Source organism: Thermobia domestica, chromosome 13 (genome assembly GCF_964235325.1).
Source record: "Thermobia domestica chromosome 13, izTheDome1.hap1.1, whole genome shotgun sequence".
Lineage (NCBI taxonomy): Eukaryota > Metazoa > Arthropoda > Insecta > Zygentoma > Lepismatidae > Thermobia > Thermobia domestica.
The window spans coordinates 101,999,850-102,022,257 of record NC_137466.1 but is presented as its reverse complement, the minus strand read 5'-3'; the positions used below and the strand labels follow the sequence as shown (position 1 = coordinate 102,022,257).

Sequence of the window (22,408 nt, the reverse complement as noted above, 5' to 3'; positions counted from 1 at the left end):
AAAGGTACTTTTTTCTTCTAACAAGGAGAAAGCAGACTTTGGTAAGTGATCTTCGGGGCCATTTTTTGCAAGGTGATACTCCACATTTAAAGTATTCATTAGGGATGGCCAGACGGATCCGGATCTCGGATATCCGGATCCTATAAGATCCGGATCCGGATCCTAGAAGATCCGGATCTCGGATCCGGATCCGAAATTTCGGATCTTGGATCCGGATCCGGATATCCGGTTCCTGGATCCGGATCCGAAATTTCGGATCTTGGATCCGGATCCGAAGTTTCGGATCTTGGATCCGGATCCGAAGTTTCGGATCTTGGATCCGGATCCGGAATTTCGGATCTTGGATCCGGATCCGAAGTTTCGGATCTTGGATCCGGATCCGGAATTTCGGATCTTGGATCCGGATCCGAAGTTTTGTATCTTGGATCCGGATCCGAAGTTTCGAAGTTCAGATTCGGACTCCTGTTTTGAATATTTTAGGGCTTAGATTGAGAGCCAGAACTAAAATATCCATATGTATAAAATTTACTAGGTGAATTTTATCTAACTCAGTGGGAAGACAATTCAATTTAAATGACAAAAGATTATATCAAAATGTCATTTTCACCATTGTTGCGCACACCCCATCATTTAGTCTTTAGTATATCTTTAAACGTACTACAAGTATGCCACTTTCATCTCAAGTCAGTAGTTGTATAGATCTGCCTTTTGTTATATATTAACCGAGTTAGGATTAAAATTCGATTGTTTGTGAGACCTATGATAATATTTTCAGAATGAGTTATAACGTTGAAAAACTGCATAGTAATGCTGCATATTTTCTTTGTGCCACATTGGAATTTAATGTAGTCTATCTTATACAGTCGGCTCTTATGATTAATTCAATGATCTGAACTCCTGCAGCATTACGCTAAAATCATGGATGTCTTTGAATTTTCGTCATCATTTCTATTTTTTTTTATTACGAGCAAAATAAATATCATAAGCGGTATTTTACATAATACATATAGACGCAGATCAGTCAGTTGATTGCTTAAAGTTTATAGCAAAGCTATTACATTTCTAAGACACTGGCGGCCTTAGACAAAATCCATGGCTTTCCCATAAAATCTTAAATCTCTCTATATAAAAAGGGCAAAGTCCTGAGTGACTGAGTGAGTGAGTGACAGATCACCGTACAGGCCAAATCGCTTAAACTACAAACTTGAAATTTGGACAGTTTATAGGCTTTGTGACGTAGGATACCACTAAGGAAGGACTTTGGGAAATTTGACGAGGAAGGGGGGAAATGGGGTGGAAAATATTGATGATTCTTGACGTTAGATACTTCAAATTTGATATTTGGGTTTCTCATTGAAAATAATTTGATACTTGTTTAAGTGCTTTTTGATATTTAAATTAGAAGGGGCAGGGAAGATATAGGAAGTAAAAGAGCGGGTGGTAATTGCAATTATTGCAACTAGTATAATAATATGCCTATATCTTGGAAACTTAAAGGGTTAGAAACATGGAATTTGGTATTTGGACTTCTCACTTAAAATAATTAGATACGTATTTCAACGTTATATATATATATATATATATATATATATATATATATATATATATATATATATATGTGTGTGTGTGTGTGTGTGTGTGTGTGTGTGTGTGTGGCCCAGAAGGGAAGAAAAAGGGCGAGAAGAAAATTAAGTGGGGTTTACAATTACTGTATTAATATGATGTTATATCCTTTAAGGTTAGATACTTGAAATTTGGTATTTGCATTTCTCATTGAAAATAATTTGACATGTGTTTCAGTGTTTTTTGACGTTTTAGTAAAAAGGAAAAGAAAAGAGATGGAAAGGAAAGAGAGTGGGGATTGTAATTATTATAATAACATGTCGATTTCTGGGAACCTCTGAAGGTTAGGACCATATAATTTGGTATTTGGACTTTACATTTAAATAATTAGGTATGTACTTAAGCGTTTTTTGATGTATGTCTTAGAGAAGAAAAGGGGCGGGGAGAAAAGACTTTTATATCTCGGAATCCTGGAATGTTAGAGAAATGAAACTTGTTATTTGAACAAAAATTCGTTATGAAATGAAATCCTTGAGTTTTTACGTCCCAGGTTTATGCCGGTTAGGCTAAAGGAGACGGTGATTATGAAAAATAAATGAAATGAAGAAAGTGGGAGGAAACGGAAAAGCCCGAAAAAACCCACGAGCACGGTGTTTGTCCACCACAAAGTCCACACGGCGCGATCTGGGATCGAACCAGGGACCCCAAGCTCCGGAGGTGAACGCTCTACCACTGAGCCACCGCGGCCCCTTAAAAATTCGTTATGTTTGCAGGCGTATGATGTGCGAGGCCGTAGACCGAGCAAATGTGTGGGCTGGGGGGAAAGCCCCATGTACTCGCACTGAAATTCGGTATGTCTCGGGATACCAGAATGTTATTACATACAATTTGATATTTGAACTGAGATTCGGTATGGTTCTAGGTTTACGAGGTACGAGGTCATAGGCCGATCAAATGAGATATCAGAGGGTCTAAGGGCAAATCCCCAGACATTTCTTTTTAAATTGATTATGATTAGAGGCTTTTGTGGTGCGAGGCCCTAGTAACGGGGGTCTAGTGGCGAAGCCCCCAACTAGCCGAGGTCTATTAAGTATATAAATGTATTTGCGTAATGACTGGAAATTGCATGTATGCCTGTGGAGAAAATTGCATAAGTAGCCACGAGAAATGACAATCCTTTAAGATAAAAATTTTAAAAAGCTACCAAAATGAGTTGTATATTATGTTTGCGCAGGGGCGAATCCAGAACGGACTCCTGGAGGGGGCGGTTGGGGATGCTAGCAGTGAAAAATTACTTAGATGATCTGAAATTGCCACAAATTACTACTAAAGTAGTACACTGTTAATGGTGGCGCTGGGTAGGGGCGAACGGCTTTTCGCCCTCCCCCTGCATCCGCCTATGTGTTTACATGAATGATATAGCTCCTTATACAACCTATGCAGAGTTAAAGTAGTGGATTACTAATTACAAAGATACGTGTTACTGCTCGTGCCTCCATATGGTATTTTGTATACACATACAGTACATTAATACATTGATTTTGATACATTAATTGCCATTTAGAACTTCATCTCTACTACAATTCTTAATTCTAACTGGAGTGGTACGGTCACAGAGAAACGTATTTTTAAAAAAAGAAAAAAAGCTTATCAAGAGCAAGAATAGGAAGTTGCTCCTTAATTTGATTTGATCTATATTTTATAGTCTGTTCCATTAGCAATGGCCTAGCCCATCACGACTAGGAAATGGCCTCATTCAGTGACCACAATAACTCAGAAAGAATTAGAAAAGTAAGCAGCCTGAGTCTAATGAAGAAGCTTGAGACTAAGGTTTCATCCCAGCATTTGACTAGTGTTACAGAAAACAAAGGACAAATTTCCATCAGGACGACCGCTTTAAAAAAGGTTTACTACCTTTTCGGTCAAGTATTTCCACTAGAATCGAATCTGACAATGAGATTGCTCTTACCTAAGTCGACAGTTTTACTCAATCAAATTTGGAATGAAGGGAACGCAAGGCTGTCACACGATCAGATACCAAAAGTGTCTTAAAATCTTATTTTAAGGATAGGAATGAAAATCACTTTGTCAATAATTTCGAAAATTTTGCTGATTCGGAACACCCGAATTTTCTGACACGGAGTTTCGAATCCGAAATTTCGGATACGGATTTTGGGATCCGGATCCAAGATCCGTTTTTTCGGATCCGGATCCAAGATCCGTTTTTTCGGATCCGGATCCAAGATCCGAAATTTCGGATCCGGATCCAAGATCCGGATTTTCGGATCCGGATCCAAGATCCGTTTTTTCGGATCCGAATCCAAGATCCGAAATTTCGGATCCGGATCCAAGATCCGAAATTTCGGATCCGGATCCAAGATCCGGATTTTCGGATCCGGATCCAAGATCCGTTTTTTCGGATCCGGATCCAGTGTCCGGATATCCGGATACCGGATATCCGGACCCAAGTAGATCCGGATATCCGGATCCAAAAATATCCGGATCTGGCCATCCCTAGTATTCATATTACAAACTCGGAAAAAGGCAAGGGCCTAATATAGCAGAGAAAAAGCGTCTTGAAGTTTTCGACTCGCCACATATGTCGTACGTTGCGCAACTTTATCAAGTGACGTCGTGGCAGGATCAGGAGCATCTGTGGCTCACGTACTAAAGGACCTGGGTTCGATTCCCTCTGGAGTCAACTTTTCTTTTGTTTTTTGCTTCAATGAATAAAGTAGCCACTTGTAGCTACTAGTAAAATGTTAATTCACCATATGTTTACAATGAATTAAAACAATAGAAATATTCAAATCAGTTGTAAAATTGTTCCATGTTAACTACCAACGAAATGCAATCTATTTCGTAAATATATTGATATCTCGAGTTATATTATGGTTACCACAGTCGCTGTGTAAAAAATGTACTTGACGCTTCGTGTCTACATCTGTTGAAAGTGTGAGAATTACAGAGGGGATGAGAAGGAAATCTCCCTTGGTAATACTGCATGTTACTATAACCAAAGGAATTTTCCCCTTATTCCCTTTGTAATAAGCGGCGAAAATATGTCTCCAATATTGGGGGGAGGACGGGTAAGACCGTTACCATATTTTTTTAAAGCGATGTTCAAAATATTTATGAAGTTGAAAAACAATCCTGTGCAGGATAAGGGAAGCAGAGTTGTTTTCAACATACGGAGACGCGCAGCTTTGAGGCTTATTCTGGGATATATCAATTTCATTTCATTTTCCCTTGTGGCAATCGGACACAAATCATCACATTTCTCCCCAAAACACATCTCAAGTCGGATTATTGGGGAGGACAGTCCCTCAGTTCCAAGACTGGATGAGACATGTCCCCCTCATCCCCCGTGTCATTTGCACCAGTGCTTGTAATACACACACTATCAATAGATGTAAACACGAAACGTCAAGCACATTTTTTACACAACGACTGTGGTAACCATAATATAACACGTGACATCAATATACTTACAAAATAGATTACATTTCTTCGCTAGTTAACATGGAACATTGAAAGATTTTACAACTGATTTTAATATTTCTATTGTTTTAATTAATTATAAACATATGCTGAATTAACATTTTACTTGTAGCTACAAGTGCTACTTTATTGGTTGAAGCAAAAAACAGAAAAAAGTTGACCACCGAGAATCGAACCGGGGACCCTTGGCACGTGAATCACAGATGCTACTGGTTTTGCCACGTCGTCACTTAATAAAGTTGTGCAACGTACGATATATGCAGCCAAGACGCTTTTTCTCTGCTATATTAGGCTATTGTGCTCTCCCAGTTTGTAATATGAACACTTTAAATGTGGGGTATCAACTTGCAAAAAATGGCCCCGAAGTTAATTTACCAAAGTTTGCTTTCTCCTTGTAAGCTCAGCTGGCTTTGCGATGAACAAAGTAACGTGTTTCCCTCCCGACTAATACTAGTATAATATAATTTTCTACAAATGGTAGAGAGATTGACGTTAATTCAAGGCGACTATGGATAGTGGTTAATATAATGTGCCAAGTGCTCGAAGATTTTTATATATCGAATTACAATCACGTTCTGGCAAAACTGTTGCCAAACCATCGTTATAAAATTACTTCAATGAATAAACAGGGATTAAGATTAATACAAAAATAATAACGATCAACCATTCGAAACTTATTTTAATGTCAGCCATTTCTTTTGTTTCAGCAGTAGTTTTTTGTGTTACACATGACTGTAATTTAACATCGATAGTGTCCGTCGCATTTTTGCTTGTGATTCATGCAATTTTATTGAGAAATCATACAATGAGTTTGTAGTGACAGGTAATTGTGCTTTCTGTCATTGTGCTAGGATCACAGGTCAGAACAGTACATCAGACTTCCTTATGTATTTTACACTTATACAACAAAATTTCAAGTAATTCCTAATAATTTATATTTACGCGGACAAGATTGTTTCTAATCGTCTCAATTATTCAAATACTGTTTCTGTTAATTCCTTGAACGGTTGTAACAAGAGATGTCAGGCAGAGTTCTTCATAAGGGTATTCGTTTATTGTTCTTCAGTATTTTCTACCATTTACACTAGTTTTGCTTCTTAAGAGGAAAAAATATAAAAAGAAGACTTTTGCGGAATTATAGTCTGTTACAAACAGAAACGAAACAGGAAGAACCGTTTCTATTTTTCTTAGTCCACTTCGCACACTGCACGTGCTATACTAATTATAATCACATGTGAAAACTAACAACAAAAATAATCTGCTATATTCTAAAATATTTGAAAATTTACATATATATGCATAATATTGCACTACTTTATATGCTGTTTTGATTTAAAGTTTCATATACCGAGTCTATTGGATCTGGATCCGCTAGTCCTCTGACAACCCGAAAATCATTCTCAAATCGGTCACTGCTATGTTCCAAAGATATTGACAAACGAACATGTTTGGGATTATATGCATTTTCGCCAGTGACAAGGACATACCTCTGTCAGTATTATTATTATTCGATACACATTAGCAGACGAATATTAACAGATTAACTTATGTTAAGGAGTTACTAGGTATTTAACCAACAGGATAATAGAGCTAAGAGTAAATATGTAAACAATACACATATGTTTCTCTTGTTTAGAGACAGTTCTATCGATAGACACGTCAAGTAGCTGGAATGAATGTCACACTACTTTTATTCGATTCAGAATGTGTCAATTGTTCAAGTTCAGCAATGCATTTCAAACATTTCTACACTTCTATAATGTTTCCCTTAGAGCACCGATGCGTTATCAGAAAGGGATATATAAGTCTTTGAAAATTGCATCGAAGTATAAATACCGGTATGCTTTGTTTTAGCTCTCATCATCTGGGACATCGTATCACCATTATTGGTTTCCATTATACAGACAAACATTCCAGAAGCATCCCTGCATGTGACAGACTATATGCAATGCTACACAGTTTATTGTTTCCGCTCTTAAGGAGTAAAACCAATGTAAGAGTAGAAAATACTGAAGGACAATGGACAAATATATGTTTCTGAAAGTCTGTCTTGAATCTCTTGCTAGAAACTATCAAGGAACTGAGTCAATTTTCTAATAACTGAGATGATTAGAAAGACTATTGTCCTACTAGTTATAAATTATTAGGAACTAATGGAAATTCTATAAGTTTCTGATGTACTATATTGACATATAATACCAGCACAATGATACAAGGAAGACATAAATTACCTATCACTTAACTCCTTTAGCCTAACCGGCATAACCGTGGGACGTAAAACTCAAAACTCTAAACCTATCACTTAAAAGTTTACTATCATACACTGTAAGATTTCTTAGTAAAATATCATGAATCACAAGCATAAACGTTGACATATTATCATCAATACTAAATTTCAGCGATGTATAAAATTAAAAAAAAAAAAAAAAAACCGAAAATAATAATGAGTGACATTTAAAAAAAGATTCGAATAACTACTCATTATTATTTCTATCTCCATGTGTTATCCATTACTGTAATTTTACAACAATGGCATGTCAGTACTTTTGCCGGAGAATCATTATAATTTTATTAAAAATTTTAAATCATATAACAACCAAATATAATAATGTACAAATTAGCAGTAAAGTAAGTAAAATAGGCCTATAGCATTTTATGTGACGAATTTTCAAAAACTTTCGTCTTTTCGACCTGTTCTTCAACCAAGGAAAACACGAAAATATATAAAATAATCCAACATTCGTTGTTAAGCATATATATCTCAGAATAAATTAACTGCAATACGACTTGGACACTGTATACCTTACCCAATTACCATTTATTCCAACACAGTAAATAAGAATGAACGGCATGAGGAAACTGATACATTGTAAACTTTAATTAATCATCTACCCTACACAGAAAATTCTTTCGTTTTATTGCGGATATGGCCACTATAAATCATACAACATACACATTCTTTGAATTTCTTTTCTATTTGGTGGGAAGGGGGTAATTTTTCTTACCAGCTGTCGTTTGATAGGGTAAGCTATATAAGTAAATCATAGGACATGACACTGATATTAAATATAGATACATGTGTACATGTATTGTAATTATTTATTCTGTTAATCGATATCGAAGCACCGAGACACATTACGTGCAGCTGTGGTCAATAGCGGTTTTGTATGTTCGCTAAGGTTATACAACGAACAAAGGAGAGACGCGGGATTCCTCGTATTTGTCTGATGCTGCTGCGGGGGCTTTTCCACTTCAACTGAGTTATTTTGAAGGCCAGCTTACAAAGAAAGCAAATCGTGAACTGGGCTGGCCTTGAGACATGACTCAACAACACGGCTTGCTGAGAAGCAAGTTCAGTCACACTATTATCGCGACAAGAGAAAAGTCTACACTTCAAAATCATGCTGGAGAAGATTTCACTATTGTGTCGTAACACCTGGTTTTGAAGCAGAAACTCCGCATTACACATTTCCTAGCACTTGAAATTCTTTCTTTGTTTTCGAAACGCTATGCTCTTCTGAAGCTTCCTAAGGTAAACAAATAACAAAGCAATCACTAAACTCGATAAGCCTCACTGATATTTTGAAGAGGACGCGATAAGCTTAGTAGGCTACAGAAGTGGAAAGCGAATACTTGAATACGCAAATAATTACCGCAAAATTATTCAGACGATCTACATCTCTTCCTAGCGTTTCGCAAATGAATGTTTCGAAAGAAGTTAGAAATCTAAAGTAATAAAACTACCGTGTCTCGAAACATGAACCTCTTCCATGCAAACCTTTTGTATGATACATAAAGTTATACTAAATATACAACTGAGAATCTCTGTATACATAAGTTATCTACCTTATAAATATAAAAGTAGCCACAACAGGAAAATATCAAACACAAAAGGAAGATTGATAAATGTTGATAACTTACCAATGGTCACATACACTTGAAGATGCGACTTTTTCTATATCAACTGTCGTTGAAGACGTCCAATCGTATGTTAAGCCTGTGAAAACAAGGAAAATTTATGTCGAGGTAGCAAGTATATAGTTTTCACTAGTCAAAAATTGTTTCAATTATTTATTCTTTAAAAGAATGATAAATTGTCAATAGATCATAGTACATCCACAGCAAAATAACAACACTTCTCTGATATTGTAACTAACATTCACTGTGGAATATCACTCTTACACCACTTTTTTTAGTAAATAACAATGCACTTGAAAACAAAGGAACACTTTTCAGCACTCCGAGGCTATCGGAACTTGCACGTGGGGCAGACTGTGGAACATACTGGCACTGCTTAGCATCTACTTGGCATCACTCACAGACTTGCCGCGCCGTGCCGCTGTACTCGGTTGCTATGGTAACCTACAGAGATTCTCACACCGCCAAACTCAGTCCCTCGATCCCTACTGACACTTTACTACAGCCGTGTGCATGGCAGCCCACGCCCGCCCGTCCGACACAGCCGTCGGGAAAATGCGGTGTTGCCTGCTCTCGCTCCACGGTCAGCGGAGCGCTTCTTTCAATATTATTGTGTTAATACGATAATTTAATCTTCATCTTAGTCGTAATATAATGTAAACAATGGATGGCATTTCGTATGAGTGTAGCCAGACTTACAAGACATGCGTTTAGATTTGAGAAACGAAGTGACGGTTTAATAACACTAAACTTTTTCATTATTTTATTACTCTAGATCAATACTAAAGTGCAACGTACATACATACATCAGTGCAAGGCCAATTAAGACACTAAGTTTTATAATTTTAATACAGTATTAACGCACTTTTTTTAAAAAATATAAAGTACTCTTAATATCTTAAAATATGTATAAAAATAGGCATACGGTTGACGAGAGTTTCTTTAATGTACGCGGTCTTACTTTAGATTTCTGGTGGGGGTGGAAGCACAAAACTAGCCTTCACCCACCAATGTAAGGGAAATGGATAAATATTTGAATTAAGGAAGCAAATATGTGGCCTGAGAACTAGAAATAAAGATGCTGTGAATTGATGAACTGACCACGGACGCATCACTCAATTGATCTTGCCCCGCCAAGTGAACTTTGTGGTGGACAAACACCGTGTGCGTGGGTTTTCTCGGGGTTCTCCCGTTCCTCCCACTTTCTTCATTCCACCATTTCATTCATCTCTCATCATCATCGTCTCCTTTAGCCTAACCGGCATAACCGTGGGACGTAAAACTTAAAGATTTCATTTCATTTCATTTTCAATTGATCTTCCGCCAACTGAATGCCAGCAACCACCGTAGGATTTTGTGACAGAAAGTTTATATAGAATAATATAATTAAAATGTTTATTTATTTGTCTAACAATTCATAGCGCTCGACTCTAAATAAAAGGACTGGACTCGACCATTAACAGTGTCTTCTGTACTTCAATAAACTTCAGACTGCCCAACAAATTGAGCGTTCGGATGCCAAGTAACCTGTTCGATAAATGGACTAGTGCCGTTATTTGTTTCTATGTACGAGTCCTTTAAAAAAAAATCTTTATAAGACCATAAACTGCGTAGTTATTGTTTTGGTTGTCGACATAACAGAAATGTAAATTGCTCGTCAGACATTGAGCTTCAAATTTCTCTCCTGCAAAATTTCAATTTTGGTCTTCCAAGCGGACGAAATGCAGGGATGGTATCCTATAAATTATACAGCAGATATTTTCCTCGTCGTCTTCCAAACCGTGTAGGTTAAGTACGAGAATAATCAATGCTTTTAATCTGAACATGCAAGAGGTCATAGACACAACATGGACAGTTAAAATGAGCTATAATAGTTAAGTGTTCGTGTCGTAATCGATAAATCTCAAGGTTCGATTCAGTTATTCCATAATAAAGTACTTTCGTCGTACTTGCACAAAAACTATATATATGCCATGACTTTTGCGGTAACTTTGTATATATACTACTCACCACGAAATACTACGAGAAAAGTGAGTACTACAAATTGTTCGTTTCATATACATTTTACGTCGAATTACATTCGAACATTTGACGAAGTTCCAAACAAGGTTGCGTGAGGGCATTTTACATGTGGAGCATAATGGAATATTTATTTCAAGAAGAAAATCAATTATTTATACTGTACTTAGTGTACCATCCTGGCATTCGCCTGGTGAAAATCAAGAAACCTAAAATATTTCAACCAAGATCGCGGCCAGGTGTGCAATCCTAATCATGAATCAAACAATTAAAAACTGACAAGTTCAAGTTTCATTGATGTTGAGGACAACTGAGAAGCAGTACGGATAAAGAAAATATGAATGAGAATCATGAAAGGAATAAGTACTCATGTTGAGAGACGAAGCGCTGAGATCTTCAGGAGAACACAGCGTTACCATACAAATTTCTTCTTCTTCCTCGTAGTACTCATGCCAAAATTATTGAGACTACAAGCGATTATTAAAGATCATTAACCTAGATGTTTTCTCATGAAGAAGAAAACAATACGTGTTAACAGTTTTATAGTCTTGGTAGTAAACAATATAGGCAGTATTTAGTAAATGACATCTGATACAGAATACCAACCCATTATGTCTGCAAATGGTACAAAGCACTCCTGTATAAACAAACACTTACTTAGTACTTTCAATAACAAACAATCAGAGTCCTAGAGATTAGGGCTATGATATGTAGCCTATTGTAAGCAACAATATTGGTAAATATATTATTCTATTTTATATACAGTTTAAATTTTAATATTAGACAAATCTAATCTAGTGACTACAGCTATTTTAATGCGCTTTATTTTCTTTTCTTTATGTGGCTGCTTTTACTTTCTTATTTTTAATATTGCACTTAGGTACGGTACTAAACACAGAAATTTATTGTCTACACAAGTAGGGATGCGCACAAGACAAGATTTGTGGCTGTCTCGTCAAGAAAATGTGCTGTAAAAGGGATGTCTCGACTCGAAAAATGTATATTTCTCTATTGGAAGAGCCATGTCTCGACTCGAATTTTGTCAGGAAAATCCTTTCTCAACTCGTCTCGTGCGCATCCCTATACACAAGTAATAGGCACAAATGTATGTAACATTGTACAGTACATCACAGCACTATACTTGACTAAGTTGTTCTTAGCACTTTGAATATGTAATTAAATTAATTAACAATGATACACACAGAAGCAAAATGTCATTCAAGCACTAAATGTACAATTGTAGATAAATAAAAATTATCTGAATATTTACGAAAAGTAAAAACAATAGATATACTATATTGCAAATTTTGAAGTTACATTATGTGCCTATGAATATTCTTCTTGGATGAAAACTATCCAAACGGACAGCCACTCATTGTTCTGACCCTTTCATCTGACTTTTTTTTTTTTTTTTTTTTTTTTAAATAATCACCTGTCTTATGAGAGGAAGCAGATACTCTGCACCTGCTTCCGGAGCCAGGTTCAAACTGACCCATTTCTGTGTACACAGAAATTACGGTCTACGCATGCCCATTTACATTTGTTTTTATAGCCAAAGAACAACAGCTCTTAATGCAAAGAAAAATTAGTTATATTACGTATCGTCATAGAGTTTTATTACCTGACTGCATTTAAGATGTACCTACATGGCATGAAGTTAATCATACTATATACACGTATATCAACTATATTATTATTATTATTATTATTATTATTATTATTATTATTATAAATACTTTGCTTTGTCGATTGGTGGTAGAAAATTCGAAGAAAACTGTTTCTACTCGACTCGAGATTTAGAACTACAGTTCACCTTAGATTTTCGATCGTAATTTTTTGTTTTTACTCTAAACCCAGAAATTGTTAACGGTTACAGTAATCTCTACTAACATTATAGAAATTCCTGTTATCTCCTTCCTCAAGTTCACACTTCGATAACTTTCATTCCTTACTAAAGTTACATTTCTGCTCGTGATCCTAATATGTTATTACCTTCTCCAGGTTTATTCAAATTTTAATTTTCTCCTCTGTCGGAAGAGCAAGGAATGGGGGAATCTAGCCATAAGTGTAATATGTAACATGATATTAGGAACATATTTATCAGATGAAACGACGGAAATCCAACAAACTTCCTAACCAGACTCCTTGATGCTCAGACTCGAACTTCGAGTTTACGAATACGTGACAAAAACTACCTAAGCGAAAAAAAAAAAAAAAACTCTATCGTCAATTATGAATGCTGGTTTATCTGTGTAGTCGACTGGCTAGTGTATTTGAACTTGATTCAGCTGTTTTCTGTTCGATTCCCGGTGTTTATCCCGCACCATGGGGATATTGGTAAGCTATATGAATTAAGTTTGCTAACTCCTGCCTGTCATGGGCTGTAAAGCTACGGATATTAGCATATATGGGTTACAATGCCATTAATTACGAACAGTAGTCTGTGTAATGTCTTTACAAAGCAGACACATAATTTAAAGAAATGTACTGCAGAGTTGCAAGGTGGTTCTCTACTTGTATCCTTCCACGCCGCCAAATAACGTCGTCAGTTTCATACCTTCCACCACATCACACATGAGGTAACGCTTCAGTAGTTGGGTGCTGCGTATATTCCTTTAAATATTGTAGCCATTATAATTTTTGTTCGTATTAAGCGCAATATGAAAATTTAAACAAATGTCAACTAAGGAATGTCAACAATTCAACTAAGGCATTATGGTTTGGCATCTAGAACCTATATCCAGATTGATATTTTTGATTTGCTTATTTTAATTTAGCACAGTAAATTTACGGGACTACTACCATTAGGAAAGCAAACGAAGAAAATGCTAAGTTTAATAACAAGAAAGTATAACTGAAAAGTATTAAAACTGATACAAAAGTTTATACAAAATTAAAAAAAAAATACTTAGAGAAACAAAAGCACGGCAGATTAACCTACCCATTAACAACTTGAGTTAATCAATTTGATTTGATTCATAAGATTGTGCTTTATCTTGCTTTACCCTCACCTACTTCTTGGTCTACCTAAAGAACCCAGTTGCCCCCTATGAGAGGAGATAAAACTATGCACTCTGTGCGTACTTTCTATGTGAGTGGCATATCACTCCCATTTCAAGATGTTTCGATTTAACTACTGTATTACCAATACATCTACTGACGTGCACATATTGTGGGGTTTTGCGCTTACGTAACTCTCTAATCGTCTTCGCCTTTCATGTGGCACCGCACGATCATCAGCGAAGGTCTTCCCTCCCTGATCGAGATTCCGGAGGAAGTGGTAGTCGGAGGAAGAGATATCGGGGAAATGCGGTGGATGAGGATGGATTTCATACTGAATCTCATGAAGAACACGATGCATTTCATAGAATTCAGAATGTAACGATCTGCATTAATGGTTTCGTCTCGGCTGAGAAAGACATAGTGAATCACTCCCTCCATAGATCACCATACTAGCAACAACATTTGTGAGGGGAAAAGTGGTTTAGGAAACCGTCCTGGAATTGATTGTAATAGTAAATCCATTTTTGATCTGAAGTGATAATCCGATGCAGGAAACCTTTCCTGTTATTCCTTACATTCAGAGAATTGCACACCTCCCGACAGCGACGGTTGTTGGCCGGTGTCAACCATAATTGAAACTTTTACGCTTTACCATTGTACGAAGCCACCAAATGACTGGTATAATTTATGATTTGCAATGGGACGACACTTTTCTGAGAGTCCGCTTCAGCAATGTTCCTGAGGAGCTCATCCAAACACCATGTTCGTCGGTGCCCACAGGGGTAATTTTGCAACACCGTGTCATCTGAAAGATTTTTTAAAATTATTATTCTTGGACCAAATATACTGTTCATGCATTTTTTCGACTTCCTATGCTGAATGATCTAGTTTGCATTCGTAAGGCAAAATCACCTGCAATTGTATATTCTTCATGCTGAACATTCATACGATTCTGTTCAACAACACACTACCTCCTGTCTGGGTGTTCCAGCGTATTTTCTGCACGTATACATAATCGGTAACGTTAGACGTGAAATCTTAGTTCATCTGTGTATGTTATGTTGTTGACGTAAGCTTCCCACGAGACGCCAAAGTGGATATTTCATTCGCACCAACATAATACTTTCTACAATTTGAAAATAAACTTATGATACAGTATGTTAGGCAGAAAACCCTTTCCTCACAAAACGTACGTATTTGTCTAAGTCAACGAATTGGTGAATCATCACATAGAACAGTTACAAGTTGGACTTGAAGTTGCATGTTCTTAATGCGTTGCTTTTACTTTTAATGCGGTCAATATGCGAATTACATGATTTTTACAGGGTGATAGCTACTGCAAAGAGAATCACTATCTATAGTATAGTTTGTAGTACATGTCCATATAAACACATCGCCTAGCTATAGTTTTGATTCTTTACATAGGAGGATTATATATATAACTATCTGTGTCTGTGGACAAAATTTGACATAAAAAGAAGTCCCACATAGAGCCTCCAAATCTAACACACGGATGAATTTTTACCACATCTAATCGCGCACGAAGAAGATTTTTTTTGATTATCGATCTTCGGGGGGATCACCATACCAGTGTATCTTGCCATTATTTCTAAAACGCCTTGTCTGTATACAACCCACTCTACATCTTTCTTCTGCAGTCTCACATAACAGGAGAGGATATATATCCGGGCAGTGGAATAGGGACATTTATCTTTCTCTCTTTTTATCCAGATTCTGAATTAGAACAGGACAACAATGGGTGCTTACTCATTTTATCCAGATTCTGAATTAAAACCCGGGGGTGCTTAGAAGTAGTAACCAATAAATTTATTTTATACTCCACACAATTACCGTATAAGCTAGTTCGTTGCATTCGAGTTTAGCGTCCCTCTCAGCACTGAAGGTATATGACACGTGGACCTATCGATTAATGTGGACCCGTATCACATCAGCTCCCACCCGAAATCGAACTCGGGTCTCTCGCGGAAAAGGCGCGTTCGCTGACAATATAGCCAGGAAATTACTACAGGGGCTGTGATTAATCTATATTAGTCTAATCTCTTTGTAATGGACACCTCTCATTTAGAGACAATAATATGCATGTCCCATCATTGTCCCTATTCACAGGTTTCACTGTAGTATACAATAAAATTCTGTTATAATTTCATTTTTAATTTCTTGAAACACAGTCCAACAACAACAAGTTGTTTACACAGTAGTAGCACAATCTTTCAGTGATTAACCTACATTTAATTTATTTCTTAACACAATTCAGTTATTTGCTGTCTATGCCTAATATATTTTTGTACCTCCTCTACAATGTTGTTATAGATATTTATATTTTCGTTGTGTTCGTTACCGTGGTTCCAAACTTCCTCCAGAGAATCTAAGAAAGTGTGTGTTTTTCTTTTCTTCGAGTAAGCAAGTCTACTAAATGATACTGGTTTAAATTTATCGAAATTCTCATAGAAAGTAAGGTTTCTTTATTAAGCCTGTCAATCATCATCATGATAAGCTTTAACATTGACCGTTAAGAAAGAAAGCAGACTATGTACACTCATGTCCAAAACGATTATCGCAGATCTATAACTGTCTTCTTGTAAGAATATAATTTGATAACGATTTTGCAGGATACTTTTAATACTGATACTATGTGTATAATCGGAAAATGTATATTTGTAGTAAATTTCATAGGAAAAGAATTATAAATACGAAAATTAGAATTGGTAAAATAAATTGTTGCTAAATGGATAAGAAAGGTTTATTTTCGTTTTATTATTCTTATTTACTGCTCTTTTGACATAAAATTTGCCATATACATGTCTTTGCCGATTATACACATACTAACAATATGAAATACCGGGCGAATTCTTATCAAATTATATTTCTACAACAACCAATTTATAGACATGCGACAATAATTTTGGACATGAGTGTATATGACGAATCTACAACATATAAATACTATTCAATTTCAGGGACTATATAGAACATTACACTTCGCTACATAATGGAGGCATACATATCATTTTCTTGGTTTCCTCCCAAACAATAGCCGGATATACTTTCAAATGTCGATATTCGGTATTTAACTTTTGCTGTATCTATACATGTAAGGGCAACTCCGTACTCAACGGTAAAAGCTTAAATATTACGGTAAGTAGTTGGCAGTGAAAATTAACACTACAGAACATTAAATAAGTATTAATTTACAAAGTACATTAACGGGTATAAGTTATTTTTTTAAGACAAAGTAGGGCAAAGGGCGAACTGATTGCGACCTCCTTTAAGTATTCTATCTTAGAGAATTAACAGGTAAATCATTGCCGAATATAGGATTTGAACATAGGTCAAAATAAGATAAATCCCGATGAAACCACGTGTAAAGTATTTTGCCTAAAACCACTGAAGTAACTGGAATATTTTGCAAAGGGGGACCCACGGTCCCTTGTTTCTGAGAATTGAAAGAACCTTTCAGTTTCAAACTTTATAACGGGCGTGGCCACACTTGGTCCCCCCCCCTCTTTAGTTACGCCTATATCTAAAACCTTTCTGGGTTACGCCACAGGACTCAGTGAAAGTTTCTTCCAAATCGATTCAGTGGTTTTAGAGATAATGGTGAACTTTGCTATTACTTGCATACACACAATGCAATGCATACAAATCGTTAAACAGAGAAGCTTCTTTTTATCAGTTAAAAAAGAATGATAAAGTACAATGAAACAGTAAACGTATTGTACTACTACACTCAAAATATTTGCTCTTCATGTAATGTTTCGAAAACAACAATTCTATCCATTTATTGAGTGAATATGAAAATTTGTCGTTAACTTGAACGGAACAGAGAATGGAGGCTTTTGCAAACTAAATAGCCAGAACTGGTACACTCTATTGAAGGCAAGATATTGTGGTAGGCAACGGCCTATATAGTGTGAGGATTCATCTTGCATGATGATGCAATGTACCGGCTAATTTAACTGGATTCACACTGTGATGTAGTTCGGAACGTTAAAAATGGATCTTGTCTTTCATAATCTCGGTGTTGTAGAATAATGCAAAATACGAACAAATTTTTTGTGGAAGATATTTGGTGTGAAAACACATTAAGAAACACGAGAAAGGAAAACTTATATTCGAGGATATTTTCTTTTTTAACTCCACTAAGCCACCAGAGCAGTGTTTCTCAACCTTTTTTCATTTGGGACACACCAAAGTAAGTTTCAAACTTTCGTGACACCTCTGCGTGTGATTTTTCCCTTGATGCAAAAAAAAAAAGCAAACACATAAAAATACATACTTTTTTACTTTTTTATGGAACGACTATGAAATATAAAGTGTAAGGACAAGTGTAAAACGAAGTCGACAGACGATAAATTTTTTCTTCTTCTAATGATAATTTCTTTGCAGATCTTAGAAGACATTAAAAATCTCGCGACACATCTTTTTGCGACACACTAATGTATCGCGACGCAGCAGTTGAGAAACGCTACACTACAGAATAATCACATGAGATGACAAAACGGGGACAAGAAAAGTTTGTCCACTGGACGGCTTACTACACAAACTCTGCCGTTCAATCGCTTTGGAGTAAAGGGTTTTAAAACATATCAAGTACAATCAAAACGCCTGCCAAGTGTAATTCGATTTCTCCAGGCTCTGATCTCAAAATTTCAGGGAACTCAGCAAAGTTCAGAAATCGTAATCTACGCCTTTCATGAACCACTCATTCAGCAAGGTCGTCTGCTGTCAAAGGTTTTCACTCTTGACCTCCCTCGTCGTATACCAGGGTTGCCAACCGTCCCGATTCTGTCGGAACTGTACCAATTTCTGACTTATTTGTCCCGAGCCCCAGTTGAACGCTCGTCGGGACGCATATTGTCCCTATTTATCAATTTTTAAAGTTAATTAATATTTTACAGGGTCATTTTTTTTACAAAAGAATAACTTATTCTTTTGCACGCACAGTTTTATGTATAGAATCAATTTAACAAATTTATGTTTTAATTTGACCCATGAAAAAGTAGTCAGAAGCTCGTCTTTATGTTATAGTTATTCCCTAATTATTTGAGTTGATAATCTTCTTGATTATGATGATAGTATATTCCATGCAGCGCTAAAAATATAGTTTTTGCAACCTCTACATAAAAGCGACTGTTACCGCAGTGGTAACAACACTAGCGTTCACTTCAGCGGGTGATCGCCACGATAACTATACCGAGTATGGACAGTCTGCCAGATCTGCCACCAGTGTCAGCGTTTTCTGCTTCACTTTTCGTTTGGCGCGCAATCGCATTGTTTATATTAACCTCTGCTATGCATTATTATTCTGTTCTTTAACGTTAAGTTATAAAGTTATTTTTTACATACAATGATGGATGATAATGAAGACAAAATCAATAATGAACCATCCACATCGAAACCCCGGGGGAAAGGGGGGGCTCCAACACCGATTGTCCCATAGCCTACCGATTTTTTCTTAAGAAAAGTTGGCAACCCTGTCGTATACATCGGGAAGTTCTTCTTTCTGCGTCGCTCGTGCACACAGCCATTACTTATGAAGTTTCCGTCGTAATTCTTACTCATTCGACAATTACGGGTTATGCCCTTCGTCCTGGAGAAACCGTATTGCATCACGTAGTTCATACTTGGTGGGCGCTTCGATTGCACCCGATATCTTTTCATCCTCGTTACTTCACAATGACTGAATGGCGGCGCGGTGACTGTCGATCGGAATGGGAGACGGTCAACGTCCAATCCCTGTTTCGGCGCTTCACATGCCCAGCACATGGTTGTACCGATATTCACAATAGCTACACGTCACCAAATATTATACGGAAAGAAATCGATTAACCTACGTAGGATGGAAGGGACTCGTCGCCCAGGGTAATACGAAATACGCACGAAGTCAAAGTTGTAATTGAGAAGCAAGCAGTGCAACAACGTGATCGACTGACTGAAAGTTGTCGTTCCTTTTTAGCATCCGGCTTACCGTATATTAGTGGAGTCCGAACCACTACTCCGGTTTGTATCCAAGGCAAGTATCCCCACCGGATAATCAAATCAAGTTCTCGTGTTAGCCACTTGATAATGAAAAGGTGAACTTCGAAGGTGGAATAATAACGTTAAAAAGGTTTTCATGTGATGCAAAATAAAATAGATTTCGTCTGGCTTGACACACCAAAATATATTTTCTTTATATGGTGATAAGCTTTAAATTTCTTAACCAATACGAGTTAATATTTTTTCATGTAAGACAATCTACAGTTACTATTCTTTCTTACAAAGTTATTCCTGTATCTGTACCTCAAAGGTAGACTTTTTCGTAGAAACTGAGTTAGAATATTTTCCCTAATAATTCGAGTATGGTCTTTCTAGTGGTGTAATAATGTAAGTTATATCTCTACTAATATAGGAAATGCCAACTTCGCAACTAGTCTAAGTAAACAGTGTTAAGTATACTTATACTCTTTTCTCAATATCTTTATCAGACCCACAACCAAGGAGGCCACACTTACTTCGAAACAGATTTCTAACATGCCATTATTGAGCATACAAGAAAGGATTATCTCAATTTTCTATTATGACACTCTCGACAACAGTTATTTAAAAGTTGAAAACAAAAGAATCCTTTCACCGATCTCTATGCACTTAAAATGTATCAAAAAATTTAAGGTGTATTATGAACATCACTTAAGTTCTTCGCGTCCTTGCAAGAAAGGTGGCAGTGGACACGCATTAATAGCAATAAGTAGCAGTCTTATATGTACACCACGTGAAGGAGTTTGGTTTGTATGGCGCGGTAAAAAAATAAAAGCTTTAAGTTTTACATCCCACGATTATGCCGGCTAGGCTAAAGGAGACGGTGATGATGAGAACTGAATTAAATGGTGGAAGGAAGAAAGTAGTAGGAAACGGGAGAACCCCAAGAAAACCCACGGACACGGTGTTTGTAAACCACAAAGCTTACTTGGTAAGAGATGGGATCGAACCAAGACCTCATGCACCAGAAGTGAACGCTCTGCCATTGAGCCACCGCGTCCCCTACTGGCGTGATAAAGTATGTATTATTTTATAAAAGTAGCCACTTAATAAAGTTCAAAAGTAGTGTCACAGATTCTTCATGTTAGTTTTTTAAAAAAGTTTTTCGATTCTCCTATAAAATTACAAATTTATGACTTTAGTGTTTAATTTACCTCTGTTGTACAGATATACATTTATCTTGATCTATTGCAGTTGCCACTTTAACAACATGTATTCTTACTACAGACGAATACAGAAATACACCGAAAGACGAATTTACCTTCTCTCTTTCAATCTTAGTAGCTTATCAGGTGCTATCTACAGGTAGAGAAGCGCTTGTAATAGTAAAGGTGTTAATAAGTGTCAGATCTCAGTGTCGTTTTCAATATTTGATTCAAATGTTGATATAAAAGGATCAATATATTACGAAAAGAGAGAACATGGAACAGACTGAAATTTCGTTTGTTCATGCTTTCCTAATTATTATGCAGGAGTAAAACAATAATGCACTAACTGTTTCACACAATGACATGCATAAGTTTCTCATTTACACGAGTTTATATTGTTGCTCTCAAAACAACAGATGCTTGTGTCGCAGCCCACAATGTTCGAAAACAATCGTGACTCATCTGTCATTGAACGCACAGAGTTCATTTGCTTTATTAGCACCTTTATCCAAAAACAGCTTGCTCGCGTTGGTTAACTACTGTGGTAATGCTTAGTAAGCACGAGGATCACTTATCAACAAACTCACACGCGCGAGTCAAAGATCTTAACGAAGATGATGGTTTCACAAAATTTAATCTTTAAAAGAACTGTCTTTTGTAGATATGGCATTGTACCTTTTGATAGACAAATGAGGTATAAAACATAGACTAATAAATATTAAGCAAAGAATTATTTTTTTACGCATGATAGAATGGTGTTGGTTAAATTTTACTGCAAACTTTCACATATTAAAAAAATACAGCAAAAACTAGTAAAGAATATCTTGTTTACAGCATGTTTTAATTCTTACAAAACGCTTCAGTACATGTAGAAGATTTTTGCTTCAGCACAGACTCCAGTCCTTTTCGTTTTCAACACTATGAACTTAAAGTACCTTTCTTGTTTTCTTGTTTAACACGACAAAGGACAGACAAAAAATGACAAAATAAATACAAGTTAATTAGGTGTATGTGAAAATAACATAAAAGAAGTCAAACAAAGATGATATAATAATGATGTGTAAAATACATTGTTGGTCAGGAGTAACTACACAGAAGAGCGAATGTGCAGATTGCGGAATCAGGTTTCTTCTAACCATTATTATTATTATTATTAGACTACCTAGCAAGTACTGAGCCTTTGGAGGTCATAATTAAGAATGCATTGATGTGATTTG

General features: G+C 36.4%; 1 protein-coding gene across 3 annotated transcripts in view; it reads right to left on the bottom strand.

Annotated features, from left to right (window-relative positions):
- msi (RNA-binding protein musashi) overlaps positions 1-22,408 on the bottom strand; it is a 1,174,907-nt gene that overhangs the window by 354,544 nt on the left and 797,955 nt on the right. For 2 of the 3 annotated variants that reach the window (XM_081736197.1, XM_081736195.1), the window contains exon 3: positions 8,986-9,061. The gene's annotated coding sequence lies outside the window, so the exon portion shown is untranslated. Of the gene's footprint in view, positions 1-8,985; positions 9,464-22,408 lie in introns of those variants that run through there. The other variant, XM_081736196.1, reaches the window with a different exon arrangement.